Consider the following 17,334-nt stretch of genomic DNA (forward strand, 5'->3'; position numbering starts at 1 on the left):
CAGTTTTGTAAGATAACTGCTGAACATTGCAGTTAATATTATGAAGATTGATTTTAGAGTGAAATAGTTCTCAAAATTCAATGATGTGTTTAAAGGTACAGTGTGTAGGATTTATGGGGATCTAATGGCAGAATATGGCAGAAATTTAATATAATATTCATGTCAAAGCAATTTGCAAGGTTTACAATGTAAGTATAAACATGAGCAGAAGATTATAACTGTAGGCTTAAACTGATCATGCAGGAATACAGACTTGTATACGCTATAAATGACAGTTTTTACAAAGGCAGGGGGACCTCCATATACCTTGTTCTCACAATTTGTCAATCCTTGACTAAATAATAAATCATAAAAATAAACTCTTATTTATAGTGGAGTGCTGTGGATGCATTCAAGAGTATCAAGTAGAAAGAAGTAGCTCTGTAGTTGGTGGTACAGCAGTAGATACTTCTGTATCACTTGCCAGACGGTAGCTGGTTGGACATGTTCTGGTTGAGGTGGGAATAGTCTTAGTATCCTCCTGTTTCCTCCTTGCTGGGGTAGCTTTGCAACAGTCTGCACACCATGCTGAGCTGTACACGAGTTGGCTACTATCTCCCTGAATTACTTCCACAGATGTGCAGTAAGATCATTGAATAGTCCAAGTTATTGAGGAAGTCCTGACACACTCATGAATTAAGCATTTTAATGCCATTTTAGCATACGGAGTTTTAGAAAGACATAATTAATCAGCAAGAAAGTTAAAATTCTTAACTATAAGTTTATGAGGCATTTTATATGGCCTTGGGTCGCTTGGGGCTTAGGGTAATTACCAATCTTTGTCTAATGGTTTATATCAACAAAGGGAGCAGGTTCTATTGTTGTACCACCATGGTTCTACAGAAAAGACATCTGCATTTTGCCCAGGTTTTGCAGCCACCGTAGATTCTCCTAAATGCTTGAAGGGGGAGAGTGAAACAAGGTATTTGCAATCTGCAAGCTCACTGATAGATGCCATTTAGTTCTATACACTGGTCCTTTAATGAGCACAAAATAATACAATTTGATGTTCAGCTTAAGATATCACATAGCACAGTCATTACTAGAGGCTGGATAGTGACCCACATGTAGGTCACAGGAGAATTTATTTGGGTTGTCAAATAAATAGAAGGCAATGGAAGAAATTCTTAAAGTTTAAGATTTATATCTGCAGTACACCTTTTATAAGGTATTTAGAATGTATATATTGTTTCACTGAAGAAACAAGAGCTATTAATTCCATTCCATTTTTTTCTCTAGAGGCCAGGATAACTAATTGGCAACTGTAAGATTATTCACTGGAGACCAAAGTTGTGATGTCATGAAGTGTTGTAATGTGTCCACACTGAACATGGCAGTATATTGCTTTTTGTTGTTGTTTATTTGTTTTTTTTAAATATTCTTTAAAATTGTCATTCTGCTTTTAATCCTTGTAACATGTAATCCATTTCTCCCCCATCCTATGAACCTCTAATATATTGTCTGTTATACTGTGATGATGTCATCATGCTTAGTTCACAGCACATTTAATTACACCACAGACACAACAGCAACTGGACCCCAATAACCCTTATGACCAAACTCCACTTGTAAAAATCCACTTACTATCCTACTACCTACAGTATATTAAGTGTTTTTACATACTGTGAAAAACACTGTTAAAAGCTCCTTGTTAACCACTTTATGGGCTCTTACAAAGTGACGAATGTGCACTCTTGATGTGAACACTGTTGTTGTCTATGTCTATAAGAGTATGACAATATTTTGAGGGAAAATATTTTTCTCCTTAGACCAAAGCTAGCTGGAGGCAGTTACACTTTGTTCACTAAGTTGGCATTGCTACAGGAAATCTGATTCCCAGGATTTTTCCTTGCTGGCACCCTGTGCAGCCACTTACTTTGACTGCACTGAGCAAAACTTGTCATAGTGCATGGTGGATGGTGTAATGTAAATCCATAAAAAACAAGTACTGCTACACAAAACAAGAGTTATTAGATCAGCTTTAGTGTTACAAGAAGTTTGAGGTGTAGCCAGCACTGAGGGTCTGTAACCGTGGCCTGGAAAGCAGCAGTCAACATGAGGCACTTCCAGCACAGTGTGGTCACTAATTATATTTACAGCTGGTTCAGACTCAGCTCTGCCAATAAGCCCATAATAGGGACATAGTTAATGGGCAGATAGATTTAAATTTGCCTGAGTTCTTTTTTTCTGGCCTATTTTCTGTTTCCACAAACCTTTCAGTCACACTCGGTGAAGAAATAAGAAAAAGGGAAGTCATTAATGAAAATCACAAAAGTTTATTAAATGTGATCTACAAGTTTGAAAATCTGTTGTTAAATTTTGTGCTTTTATCTTTATTGCCATTTATTAATTTTATAGATAAACTTTAAGGTAGCAAATAAGTACAGCACAAACATGATGGTGTCCTATGACACAGATAAATCCAAATTCAGTTCACTCAGTGATTCATAATAATATACAGTCTGGTATGTTATTGTTCACTGTCAATCTACAAAAATGCTGGATTACACAATTCCCATATCACAATAGTATTTTTTTTATCAGACCTTCCCTGCCTGTTAATAATCCTCATCTTTCAAACTTCAAACATTTAGTTTACAGTGGTAGAAGTAGCAAATTACAGCTATTCAAATTACTGTAATTAAGTCATTTTTTCACTACTGAGTAGTGAATTATGAATTTGAACTAATATCATATCATATCTTTCATCTGCATTTCTGTAGCCAATAAGGCTATCTGATTGCAACCAGACCAATGAAAACCATGACATATGGAAGAAAAAAAGACAACTCAAGTATTTTTAATAGTAGTTTTGTATTAGTTGAGTAATTTTTCAATATTTCAGTCAGTTGATGACACAGGTTTTCTGTCAAAGCCTCAAACCTAAATCATGATGACCCTGATGACATCATCAGGGTTATTTTCTCATACTTAAGAAAGCTGCCTCCTCCAGAGCTGCAGAAGACATACAACTGTTTTCACAGACTGAGTAGTGCTCTCCATGACGAGTATACTGACCTTTGGTGGAGTGCCCCTTTCTCACTATATACAAAGCAGTTTGTTTTTCCAAAGACTCAATATTTCATTTTCCTTCCCTTTCAGAGATGTTCCTGGAGCTGAATCACCTCCATCAGGAACTTGAAATTTGCATCTGTGAGTAACTCTTCTTTGAGTATACTTAATTCGTACTTCATTTCCCCTGTGTGACAGCACTACATACTCTAAACCCTCTCATATTAGTATGTAGTTTGGAATTGGGACAGCATTAGTTGCAGGTAGGCACTGCAGGTATAGCCGTCGGTAGTTAATCCTCTGCCCCAGAGAGCTGAAAGCCTCTCAGCACTGTCACGTTCTGTTACTGTTAATCTGAACTGGATGCACTGCCAAGGGGTTGACCCACTGCCTGCGACCCTGCCACAGCTGAGGTCAGCGTCTGACGTCACTCAGAGAAGCAGGGTGACCCGTGCCAGTGTGCCGCACTGGGAGAATTACCACCAATTACCTGGGTCCAAAATGCCACTGACCTTTGATAACATTTTTAAAATGGCAGGGTCTGGAGTTATTCAGTGAAGAATTTTAATTATTTCCACATTTCAAACATAAACATAACTTCTAAAATCAGTTTTATTTTGACAAACCCACTGAGGTGAGTTATTAATTCAGAGACAAAGCAGATGGTCTGACCGCTGCTGCACAAGATTTGTCAGTTCACTCTTTGTGATGGACAGTCTGAATAAAAACATACACAGAACAGAGGAAAACTCTTAAATTTAGGACACATGCAGCCACACTTTGTACCAAACAGATGGCCACTCTGTGAAATGGCAGCATCAAGGGGGCAAATTTGAAACGGTTGTTTTCAGGAAGGAATTCAGTTGTTTGAGTGGGTCTTATTTAACAAACTCACTACAATCACTCACAATTGTGTGGGCTTATATAGCCCATGTGTGCACAGAATAGACCACTCATTTAAGTCTTTGTTAGCGCTATGTGCTACTGAATGTCCATGTGGATTTTTACCATGCTCCCCTGTGCACTAACTGTATGGTACTATAGAGCTCAAAAGTTAGGTTCCAGAAGTGAAAATCCTTTTCACATAGGATTTAGATTATTCACTATAATATCGTAGCCATCCAAGTTACACTGATCACAAGCTATGAGATTTTAAAACAATGGTTCATGCTCCTGTAGAGGCCACAAGTCTGTAAGAAATAAAACTTGTTTTAAGAAAAATAATTTTTACTTGCAATGTCATGGAGAAGTACTACACTACCCACAATACTAAAGTCCAACAGCGATGTCTCTGATTGTTGGTGCTTGCTGTTACCATGGAAATGTTTACCACACCGGTGCACAGGTAGTTCCACTAGCAGGCTAGCTAGTTAGATAACTAGCATTAGCAAACATGAGTTGCACTAATAATGTTGTTGTGAATATAATATATATACACACACCACGAAATACAACATATTTCAACACTGTTATTAAGAATATAAACACGATAATGATAACAGAAGTTAAATTTAAGAAGAAATGCTATAATTCACAATAGATTATGAAATGAGTAGTTCCTTCACTCTGAAAATAATTATGTACACAGTCTTGTACATTTGCCATTTTTTCCATTTTCCGATTACTTATTTATTTTTTGTGTTCTGAATCAAATGTCATATGGTCATGATTCATCTTGTAGTTGGTTGGCTTGGTTCCAGAGTTAAAACTCTTTATAAAGGGATTTTCTGAAACATAAATGGAGTGAATGAATTGGTAATTCACTTTTGGAACTCGAGCCATTCTTAGTGGGTGGTAACAGAGCTCTATACTCTACCTTAGAGTTATGTCTTGAATTAAGGCTGACTTTGAATATGTCTAGTGGTAAACTGATATGCAAAGGGCCTTCGCTCAGAGAGAGCGAACAAGGGGTTGTTATGTAATGATAAGCCTGTAGGACTCATTGTATGTTAAAATGGAATAAAGATTATATATTTTGACTGGCGTTGACTTTGTGGATGTTAGATTGGGTCACAGTGGCTATATAAGTAGAACTGATACCATGGAAGAAGACAAGGCACAGTACCTGTGCTCATAGAACTAGGATTATAGTGTATAACCTTATGTGGAATAAGATAATCATTTAGTGTATACCTTTATGAACACACCAGGTGTGTTATATTTGTCTGACGCATCGTTTATATACTGCAGTGGTTCTGTCAAATATGAAGATGAGCCAAGTATTCTTCTGGAACAACTAATTCAGAAATTACACTTCCTCCCTAGACACTGGGGTTGTCAATATTCACCAAAATTGTCCCTAAAATTGCCACAAGTCCCACAAGTGCAGGCTGTGTCTGTCATCGCAGGACAGGCTTACAACAACATTTTTCATCTTCACCAACATTACTTGTCATTCAAAAGGCACTCATAGAGAACAGGAGAAAAAACTTAAGGCACGAATTTCTACTTTGAATTAAATAAATACCCCATTTGTAGTTGATTAAATAATACATATCATTATCAACAAAACAGCTACAAGTAAGTTTGATTTTGTGTTGATTTTGGTAGCTATGTAACATTAAGTATAATAACAATGGTGAAACAATGTATGTTTTAGTACCATTCACATATGTTGCATATAAACCAAACAGACTGACAGACTGAGATAGGTCCATATTACATAGCTGTCTAGAAGTAAGAGGGCCAGTCAGTATTGGCTTTGAATCCTTCAAAATCCCACATTTCTCTCTATCTCTTGAATGATTGACCAAGATTGACTTTCACCTGTGCTATCACTTTCCCTTTAAGCTTTTTTTTTGTTTGTTCAATTATTTTCTTTTTCTTTTTGCTGATCCTGCCCCTATATCAGCCATAACCACTAAAATATGACATAAAAAATAAAATTGTCCAAATAAAAATCTCCTCTTGTTTCCTTTGAAGAGATTAAATGTAAATAGAAGTTCTTTTGTCTGCATGCTATAAATGGTTTTGTCTGATTTTGCAGGAAATCTGCACCAGTGGCGTGTATGTAGAATAACTATATAAAAACAGCCAGTCTTCTCACTGATGGTCCTGTTTGCTTGTGCAGGCATTTTTTTTAACTAGCTAAAACCACTTGCTGATTTGATTTTGTATTTAGTAAATATCCCCTTTTATATCTGACTAAGAAAGCGATCAGATTTCTGTAATATTATTCCAGCTCCAGGGCCTTCGTACTGAATGTGCTGGCTCATTATCTTACTGGCACTCCTAAATGGAACAGAACCATTACTAATGTTATTTGTTACACCTGTGCTTCGCATGCTATATAAAGTCAAAATACTATGCACACAATTTTTTTAAATTACGAAATGATAGTGCTGTCCAATCAAGGCTGTTTGATTGGCTGCCATAAATCACAGCTGTTGTATGATTGTTTTTTCTGCTGCGTAATTGATGGCCATATGTCTGAGAGGATATCTTTCAGCAGCTGCAGCTCTGAAGCCTGCTCTGTCTATGCTCACTCATTGCAAACTGTACCTTTAAAAAAACTCCTGGAATATTTACCTTAACTTACTTCATGTTTGTGACATTACATCTGAAATCCTTGAATTTAATGTGACAATAGTTAAATTATGGTCTTTTGTTTGTTTTGTTTGTAGCTATGGGTTTATGTTTTTGCACTTGTGTGTTTGTGTACTTATGTACATGTTAATGTCTGTTCACTCACCTTTCTCACCTTTATTTTGAAAATTTTGAAAAGAGTGTGTCCCAGCTCTGTCTGTGTTAGATCAGACAAAGTTCATGGTTGCCAGGTTGTACATTTGGAGCCACTTTAAAAGCTGGTCTGCTTTAGATTTTAGTCTGACATCCTCGGCACAGAGCACAGACAGAGCTTAACACACACAAGTCCTAAAATTCATGGAGTGTATCTCGAGTACATCTTGAGCACAATTTATCTTCATGTTTTCTTCATATTGTGTCAAATCTGTCTAAATTAACATATTTTAGCTCCCTTCTTTCCATCTTTCTACTTACAGATCTGCTATTTCAGCAACTTTCTTTCCTTACTTTGTATTTGCTATGGACATGTCATATGTTCTTATGTAATGAAATATACATATTCCTGTATACCTAGGTATTTGTTTAAATTGCAGCATCCAATTAAAAATGCAGGCCTCTCACTCTGCTTTGTCCACCTGTAATATTTTTTAGATGATACAAGAAACACAAAAATGCCGTAGCTGCTTTGTTTTAAAGGTGCTCTGTGAAGTTTTCTTTTAATAATAGTAATAATAATAATAATAATAATAATAATAATAATAATAATAATAATAATAATAATAATCTTTATTTATAGAGCACTTTTCAAAATTCACGTTACAAAGTGCTTCACAAAGGCAACAAAATAAAACAGACAGGATCAAGTGTCACACAACAACTCAAACAGATAAAATAAGATGGTACAGAGCAAGAATAGGAATGTAAAAACATTTTTTTTTTTAACAAATAAAGTTATGCTTACTTTTAGGGATAGTCACTAAAAGGTGTTCTGTGAATCACTGAGGGCTAAAAAACATTCCTTTCCCTCCTTATAAAATTTTAAAAATATTTAAAATCCTGCTTTTTACGTCCATGTTCATCAATTAGCACTCTTCTTCCCTGCTTTTGTTGACGTATTGCTGTACTCCTCTGCATGTTATAGTCACCAACTATTGATGAATGGAAACGTGAAACTGATGACAGGAATGTGTGTCATGTCGCCAGCTTGATTGCACACATGCAAGCGTGTTCTCAACGGTGTTACATAAAACAAAATGGGGACCCATCCAAAAAAACCCCACAACAGTGGATTGCTTAAAAGTAACATTGAATTTAATAGAAATTCTGCTTACTCATGCTACTTAAGCCAAGCTGGACTTTTTGAGCTATTAACCCAAAACTTTTAGTTAAAGTTACACAAAAAATTAACTAATTTTAACAACGCACAAATGGAAACATCCAGCAACCTCTTTTGAAGTGCAAGTCTAAAGAAAATGTTCACAACATGCTTTTTTAATTGCACTGTAATAGGGATGTAAGGCATTGGGTAAAAGAACTGATCTGCTCTCAAATGCTAAACTGGATTTTTAGCTAATTTACTGGTTTGGCTTGAAAGCAGCCAGGTCTGAAAAGCCTGAGAAAATTGTGTTGAAACACCAGTATAGTTTTCCCCAAAGAGAGATTGCTTTCGTGTAGAACAGAACAAGAAATCCCCAAACTTTCCCCTGTAGGATCTGGCTTTAGACACCACTGGAACTATTTACCATATCTGAGGCCACATACCAAATGTCAGCCTGCTCTGATTTGAGACATTTGTTATCATTCATAAAGATTTGAGCTGGCAAGATGCCATGTCTACAATATGAACGCACACAAGGTTTTTATATTTCCTTAGTGTCTTTTTTTATTTGGATTCTGATCCAACATAATATATGAGTAGACTAAAGCCAAAAATACAATGAGCCTAAGTTGTATTTTATGTAGAAATAATTTATCATCACAGGCAGCATATGAGTTAAATGTGCAGTTTGAAGAGGATTTCATTTGAAAAAAGTGGCCTGTTATACAGCCATCCTTTCAAATTGTCAGCACAAAACTGGTTGTAGTGCTGCTTTTGCATACCATTTTAAAGAAGAAGAAGAAAAAAGTCTTTGTTGTTTGTGGCCTGTGATGTAATTTAAAAGCTTTGCATTTAAGCAGACATCATTAGGGTTTTGTCTTTAAATGGATAAAGAGGACTTTAATTTGTTTATTCTCAAACCAGGCTTTAATTTTTTTGTTTTTGTAGTCATTTCCAGTTGTCCTAAGGCCTGTTGGATGTTACACAAACACGTTTACATTGTTAGTTTGATGAGTCACATTATGTTGTTTTTGTAATTACACTTACAGCAAAAAAAAATATATTTTCTTTGGTGTGCATGGATAAAGGAAAAAAGTGAGAGAATGTTTGAGAGTGTGTATGTGCATGCTTGTTCATGCTTGTTTGCTGTGTGAGAAGATGTTTGTTGCATATTTTCTAGCCTGTTGCCAGCTGGTTAACTAACCCCACTCTTCCATAACTCTTACCTTCATACTGTAAATCTGTCTTGTAATATGTAATGAGAGGGTATTTAATGCTAATTGCTCATTTCAGTTATACCAGATACGTATGTAAATTGATCCTTTCCTGACCAAAACCTCTGTTATGGTTGTGTGATTGTGGCTGCAGAAAAACATGATTAGCATTCTTTTGGGGCGTTCAGTCTCATGGGTTTTATTTAGCAGCAAAAAAGAAGATCTACATGGGAGAGCCAGTCCTACAAAGTAACATTAGAAGAACAGTTACATTTTGGAATATATGTTTATATGCTTTTAGAGGTGGACAAGAAGACTGACACCGCTCTTATGTCTGTACACTGAAGTTGAAGACACAGATGATGAAAGTACAGCCAACAACTAGTTAGCTTAGCCAAACACAAAGACTGTAAACAGAGGGAAACAGCTAGCTTGGTTCTATTCAAAACTAAAAAAAAAGTCTTGCTTTTGAATCTACCCACTCCATTGGGTTGATTCTCGTCTGACATTGTGGGATGTGACAGCAGTTTCTCAAGTGAGGGATTAAGGCCATTGTCACACTGTTGTCAAGGGCTGTCAAACTGCACTGGAACCAAAGAGGAGTAATAATATTGATGACTGATATAGACAAGATAGACGCTGCTGTCAACAAAAGAAGAGAAGTGTGTAGTGTAGTTCAGGTTGCAGAACTATAGCTTCTGTAAGGCTATGTGCCAACACACTTCTTATCTACACACTTGACTGACAAAAGTAACCACTTCTCACACAGCTACTCTCTTACAAAACCATAGAGAGTGTAGCAAGTATGTTGTATGTTGGCATGGCAGTGCATGAGTGTTGACTCAAAATGATGTTGCTCTCTTTTGATTCGTTAGGGAAAATTGAATCCCCCAGTCCCTAGGGAAATTGTTTAGAGTGGAGAAATCAATCTAATATTAGCTTAAAAAATTGGCTGTTAGTATGTCTTACTAATTAACGTCATATCTGTTATATCTTACTTTTTTCTAACAAAACAACAAAAACCACAAAGCTGTGGTTTTACAGGTTAGTGTGCACGTCTTTCTGGCTACTCCAGGAAGTCATCACACCAAGCCAAGAAATAGTCCCATATTTAATCTCTGCAAAACCCCACTTTGCCCATTACACTTCAGTGTTTGTACAGATTGAACAAAAGAAATATACTGTGTGTATTAGTGAGCTGCTGGTATGTAGATTTTGTTATCTTTGGCAGAATCAAGCTAGCTGTTTCCAGTCTGCACAACTCAACTAAATATATAATATACGTGTAGTGTAGACATTTTAAGGTGAAAATGTTACATATTATTGCTTTAATGGCTAATTATGGATTTATATTAGAAAAAATATGATAATTACATAGTGCTTTGCAGAGAGAAACTAACATTGTTGTAACCAGAGTATTCACATATGTTGCAGGATCATTGATCAGGTATGATTGAGTGGTAGCTGACTGTATGTGCATTAAAATGCATCCAGTCTTAATCCAAATAAATGTAGTATACTGTCTTTGAAACCAGTACAGTTTCTGAAAATAAAATAGTGAGCATGTGAAGCCTTTTTGGGCAGACAGAGCAGTATTTTTCCTAGAGGAAAGGGCTGATTTTGATTTTCCTACTGAGATGTTTTCAAAATGACACACAATAGATTATGTCCTACATCCAAATATCCTGGATAGGAGCAACAGCAATTCAAAAGTGTTTCACAAAATGACAATATGTTTCATGTTAAAGATTAAAAGACAGTATCAGCTACAATTGAAACCTGTACTTGTCACAGTAAACCATTGTCTTTCTGAAATTGGAAACGGCATGTATGTGCTGTGATTTATGTCATTCTTACATTCTTTGTTACAAGCACTCAATCAAGTTGTCACAAAATGTGCCAGTACTATTCCTGATGGATTATTGATTAGGTGCAAGACTTACGGAAAACATAGCTGAGAGTGGCTGGTGTTGTGATGCAATTTTTGCATGAGGATTTAGGAAAATCAAAGACTTACACAGATAGATAGTTTGAAGAATTGGCCGGATTTATGAAGCGATTTTCTCAATTTAATCCATCATTCATCTCATTTTAATCCATTTCTCACCAAATCTTGGCTGTTTGCTAAATGTTGATTGTACAAAATGTCAGAACCATTTAGGCAGACAACAAAGATTAAGGGAGATAGCTGATGATGCTGTGGAATATTTCCTCGTTTCAGCGATATTTCACAAATACCAACATTCAGATGTCTCCACTGGCGACACGAAATGCCTACAAGGTCTTTTCTCAAAACACCAAGGACACAGGGATTTCTGCTACAGAGGAGGACACAAAAACCACATGACCACACACACAGGCGCACATGCACACCATCCAGACACCCCTTTGAGCTTCCTTGGGGATGAATCATCCGGGGTCTGATGTGGTTACCGGCGACCAGTGTTTCCGTGTTTGCTCAGATTCCGCCCTCGTAGACACATGGGAATTGATAGATTGAGAAGCTGCATTTAGCTGAGTCATCAAAATGTTTCCTTCATTCCCACGATTTGTCCTGTGGTTACTGACTCAATTAAAGAAGCCGGTTTCTCTACTGAAACGATACAGCTTCGAAATGTCATATGTGACAGTAGAATATATTACATGTATATATTCAATCCCTAAGCAGTTACATTACCTGGACATACATTACAAGACCTTAAAAAACTGGTCCTTGATGGACAGTTACAAAAAAAAATATTAATTTACACATTCTTCCTTTTAAAACCTGGCTCACACATCACGCAAAATGCAACATGACCATCAACAGTTTGGTGGAAGATATGAATGTGTTATGCTGGTAATAGGTTATGTAGCCTTGATCTGCAAGCCTCCACCACAGATGAGGAGCAGCATACTACTACTGCTACTGACACTAGCCCAAGTGACATCATTTGTAGCAATTTATTAGATTTATCAGAGTCCTCTCCCAGACTTTTAAACACACTTTGATGAGTAAAATTGGTGCATCTCCCCTTCCTTACTCCTTACTGTATGCCACCTCATGAAACAGGATTTAAAGTGACTTGGCTTTACAAATGTGATTCATATCACGCTCCTGTCGTGGTTACAGAAAGAGTGAGCAAATCTTTTCCTGCATCTTAATCTGTATCTGCCCTGTCCTGAAAATGCATAACTGAATACTGTAGTGCAACCCTGTGTAATGCAGATCTTTTCTACACATTAAGGTTCATGTTCCTCAGAGGAATAATTTGACAGTCTGTCCGTTATATATGAAGCTACAGCCAGGAGATGGTTAGCTTAGCTTAGGATAAAAACTTTAGCAATATGCAACATGTGAGAACTAAACTGAAATAATTAGTCTCCAATAAGCTGTTTACACAAACACATCTCATACTGTTATGTGTACATATTATATCCTGTTCTCTCTCTGTCTTGCTATTTTCCTGTGCATGCATGAGTTTATCTCTCACCCACACATGCACAAAACCACACACACATGCGCACACACACTCACAGTCATGTCTGGAAGAGATTGTGCTAAAATAAGAGATGATTGAATGCATCGCAGACGTCTGCCGTCACTGAAATTCCTTTATTCTTTCTGATAATTTACCAGAGCGCTGGTGGTATGCATGAGTTGCGCATAGACAGATGCATCTGAGAGAGCCAAGAAGACTGTGATTTTTGAACCATGCGCATTTCACTTGTTTTATCATCAAATATGCATTTTCAAAACCCATTAAAGATCATAAGGAGAGATTGGTCTGTTTTCTGTTTGATCAGTCAGTGGAGCATATGCCCAGGCAGTAATTTCGGGTCTGTTAAAACAGTTCAGTCAAAAATGCATGGGAAGTTTTGACATCTTCTATTTAGCATGAAAATAAATGATTGCTCAATTGAATCATCATAATCAGCAGCCCTCCACATCAATAACTTTCATACGCACTTTAAATTCAGCCCTGTATCTTCTGTCTAATCATTTTTGGTGAGCTTGTGCAGAGCAACATTAGCATTACTTTGGCTATGCTGGCTCTGCACCTTTTGACCATTTAAAGCTAATATATGATAAACAGTCACATAGTGATACAGGTCCAGACTCCCCCACTAAAGCGAGAACATTAATCAGTCGTCTCGAAATGAGAACCAGATGAAACATATTGAACAAATAAACTGGTCTGGAACTTCATAATCCATTGTTGTACTGTATGTAGATCTTTTGTGTTGTGGCTCAGGACATGTCAGTTTTACTTACACAAATGAAAGAATCCAGGACTAAAAAGTTGTAGCCCCCGGCTGCAAATGTAGTGGTTAAAGTGATTCTTTTGTCTTTCAACCACAAGTTATCTCGCACTTAGTAAGACACCTGCCCTGTTTTCTAGCGCACTCATCAAAGCAAAGAATGAAAGTAAACTTCTCAAAGGCAATAAATTATGTCCTTTGTACTGACAGATGACAGCAGAAATTGAGACTATGTGCTGAGTGAGTGTAAAGGCTGTAATTTGGAACCGGAGAGGAATCACTGCCATATTTTTATGGCTCTTTCCATCATCGTTTTATTTATGATTCTGCCAGTGCGGATTACAGGAGGGGTCAGGATGCTTATGTCAGGGATGTAAAATTAATCCTGGAAGGGTTCATACCAGCAGGAATGGGATGGCCTGCCGTATATCACAATCTGGAAGAGACTGACAGTGAGAGAGAAAGAAGCAGAAACAGAAAGTACAGGAAACAGGTAAAGGATAATACTGTCAATATTATATTTGTTTCTTAATGTCAACCAATTCCATGAAAATGAACTTGCACTGTTCACTAGAGCTGCAACGATTAATCAATTACTATTATCAATTATGAATTATTTAATTAATTGTCAACTATTTCAGTAATCAATTAATTGGTTTGAGAATTTTTTAAGAATTAAAAGACAAAATTTTCTGATTCCAGCTTCTTAAATGTGAATATTTTCTGGTTTCTTTACTCCTCTATGACAGTAAACTGAATATCTTTGAACTTGGGGCAAAGCAAGATATCTGAGGATGTCATTTTAGGCTTTGGGAAATAAGTATTAATCTTTCTTCACCATTTTGTGGCATTTTATAGAACAAATAACAAATCGATCAACTGATAAATCAACAATGAAAATAATCGGTAGTTGCAGCTCTATTGTCCATTAAACAGTAGAGGGCTTTTAATTTTAAATAGACACAGGGAGTGTCAAGTTTGTTGTGCAGTACCTTTAAGAAGACAAAGCTTTGGAGTGAAATATAGTTGGAATAATCCACATTTCCCATCATGCCTAGTGCTGGACTGAGCTGTTTGTTAAGTTGGCTGTTTTGTATTCCACTGTGTCTGTTCAGAACATGGTGGTTTGGTTGTTGTTTTTGTGCTGGTTTATAGTTTTGGCAATTAGTGAGATGGCTGTTGTATTTCTTGACCTCCCTTCTTACTGTATTTTGTAACTGTGGTTTAGAGCTTTTGTCACCCAAGAGCTGCTTTCTATCTCTCATTCCATGCTGCCTGCTACTATATGATTGATTACACTCATAAACAGGGAATTAGAAATAAATGTCTGCCTTTTATACAAGCCTGTTTCAGATAAAGGCCTGTTACCTTCTGCAGTTGGCATAAATAAAGGCCCCAATCACTATTTGAGGAAATACACTATGCATTTGAGTCTGTGTTTTTTTTGGTTTGAAGTGTGCAAAATTATGCACGGTATATCCAACCAGCTCTGTCAGAAGCACCCATACCTTTTCCTCCCCGGGTCATGCCAGTCTTGCACAGTCTTATGCGCTCTGCTCTTTAAATGGCATCGCGATTCATTTTTCATCTAAACCGATTTGAGTCGTCACATATTTATATTGATTTTTAACTGTCTCACGATGCATCATTACATCCCTAGTCAAATATAGTGTCTTGTACATTTTGTATGTTATAGATCATAATAGTTTAATCCTTGTTTTTCTGTATCACAATTAACACAGAGACAGAAACACTACAGCTGCTCCAGCTGTTGTGCAGACTCATCTGATAAAGACGATCTGACAGCCATGATCCCATCCCGTGTGCACTTTGCAGGTCTGTTTAGGTTTATTAGGCTTTATAATTCTAAAATAATTTCTTTCTCCTTGTTAGCAAGTTTAACTTTTAAGACACACATGCACACACAGCTGTTTTACATTAATGAAAGGTGTTCTGTGATTGTGGAAACGCGCACGTGCGCATGCTTTTAACTTCAATAAATTTCCACTTCATTGCTGAGAGAAAATATGTTCAAATGAAACTTTACTAATCCACACTCCTGTGTGAGGAAAAGAATGGACATAAATGAAGGTGTTTTGTGATTATGAAGATACGTGTGTGTGCTTCGGGCGCTGTCTTGTGCTGGAAGACCACAGACTTTGCATTTTGACCAGGTTTTAGCTGGTCTAAGGTGCAAGTGGTTTTCAGTCCAATACACCAAGCACAAGATAGCACTTGCGCCAGACCACGCCTTTGTTTTGCCTTCATGGTTAGACCTCCCACCCACGGCTGCACAGACCAGGCGCAAGTGCATTTGCTATCTTGCAAATGTGGCAAAAATGGCACTGCTGAAACATAGCAAAACCACTTGTGCCAGCAGCGCAACAGCTTTGCACCGGGTGTAAGATAGGACCCTGAGTCTCAGCTGTAAGTTTGGGAAACGCTGCTCTAGAGGAATAAGATATAGCAGGCTTTGGTTACACACACAATACTTGTTTAATTCATTGTTGGTTTTGGTCTTTTCATGAACTTTCTTGACAAGAAGAAAAAAATAAATAACACCAGCTTTATCCTTTAATGACAATTAATTGAATGAATGTATTATGTAATGAAATAATACATTCATTTTTAATCCATGGATATAAGAAATCATATTTCACTTTATTTTCACTCCTTTATTTACCAGAGCCATTGCAATACACAGACGCTTTTTTCTTTTGTTATTTATTTCCAACCTTTCTATCTTTTATGTGTTGACTCATCCGTATGTGAGTGAGGCTTAATCAAATAGCTGCAAATACTTTTTACATTTATAGATCAACAGTCAGTTCAATTTCTGTGCATATTATTGCTCTCTTCTTCTGTTGTTTTTCAGGACAGACAGACATGAAAGTCGATGGAGGAGGTCTGCTTTTATGTACATAAATTCGTTTTACTGTCATCCATTTCTGACATATCATAGTGTGTCTTTGTGAAAGGAAAATGGTTTAGCAATGATTCCAGCGGCTTCATGTTTCAGATAGTGTGTTTGTTTTTACTGCCTCCAACATTAAAATGGAAAAACTGTCTCAGCCTTTTCAGACCATGAATCATCTATTATGTGTTCTCATTTTTTCTACCTTCTGATGAACGATGCCATCATCTCCAGGAGGTATAGCCTGCTTGTCTTCCTCACCACTCTCTGGTGATCTCTTCCTCCGTCCCCTCTTCTGTAGGACAGTAATCCGTTAACTCAAGAGATGGGAACTCATTTCCTTCACTTTCCATCTTTTTGAAGACACTGTTACTTTTCCTTCTTCACTTCTCTGTACTGGATCTCACTATGGATTTTTCCACGGCAGTAACCACACGGCATTCACACTAAATCTATGGCCACCAGATTTTCTCCGGCTGGCGTTTGTTTATCTGTGTTTGTGTGCGCTTTTGTGACAACTTTAAGAAAGTCCTTGGTGTGGTGGAGGTATACTGACTTTTGGTTGAGGCCTTGCTTGCTGTTGGTGGAATCTCCCGTATCATAGATTGACTTGTACCAAAAAAGACTGATTTAATCTAAGATTTGCTCTAATCAGAGTTTGGCAAAACTAGGTGTAAAATGACAAAATTCAATTTTAATATTTAGCATTTAAAAACCTACCTCAGATTAGTAAATCCAGTGCTAGTGATTTAACCTCAAATTAAAAAGTTTAATCAAAAAAAAAAATATATATATATATATATATATATAAATATAAATGCAGAACCTAGTAAGTGTGCAGGTTAACAAAATGTGACATTGCTTGCTAAAAGGTTAAAAACAAAAAGTTATTTGTGTGCTAGCTAACTAAAAAGTCATTTAGCCTACTTAGACTGCTTATGGGTTTGTCCCTTAGCTTTCTTCAGGGAACCTCAGGGAAGTGATACTTTTCAAAATGGCTCCTTGAGAACTTTAAAGTTTTGGTGAAACAGAATTATATTTAATCTTAGTTTAGCGTAAAAAGTGAACTT

General features: G+C 36.8%; 1 long non-coding RNA gene across 1 annotated transcript in view; it reads left to right on the top strand.

Annotated features, from left to right (window-relative positions):
* LOC146314234 (uncharacterized) overlaps positions 1-17,334 on the top strand; it is a 55,011-nt gene that overhangs the window by 8,278 nt on the left and 29,399 nt on the right. Inside the window, exon 2 of the long non-coding RNA XR_014771917.1 lies at positions 3,142-3,192. This is a non-coding gene — a long non-coding RNA (uncharacterized LOC146314234). The remainder of the gene's footprint in view (positions 1-3,141; positions 3,193-17,334) is intronic.

This window comes from Lutjanus erythropterus, chromosome 15 (assembly GCF_056507025.1).
Source record: "Lutjanus erythropterus isolate fLutEry1 chromosome 15, fLutEry1.hap2, whole genome shotgun sequence".
Taxonomy (NCBI): domain Eukaryota; kingdom Metazoa; phylum Chordata; class Actinopteri; order Lutjaniformes; family Lutjanidae; genus Lutjanus; species Lutjanus erythropterus.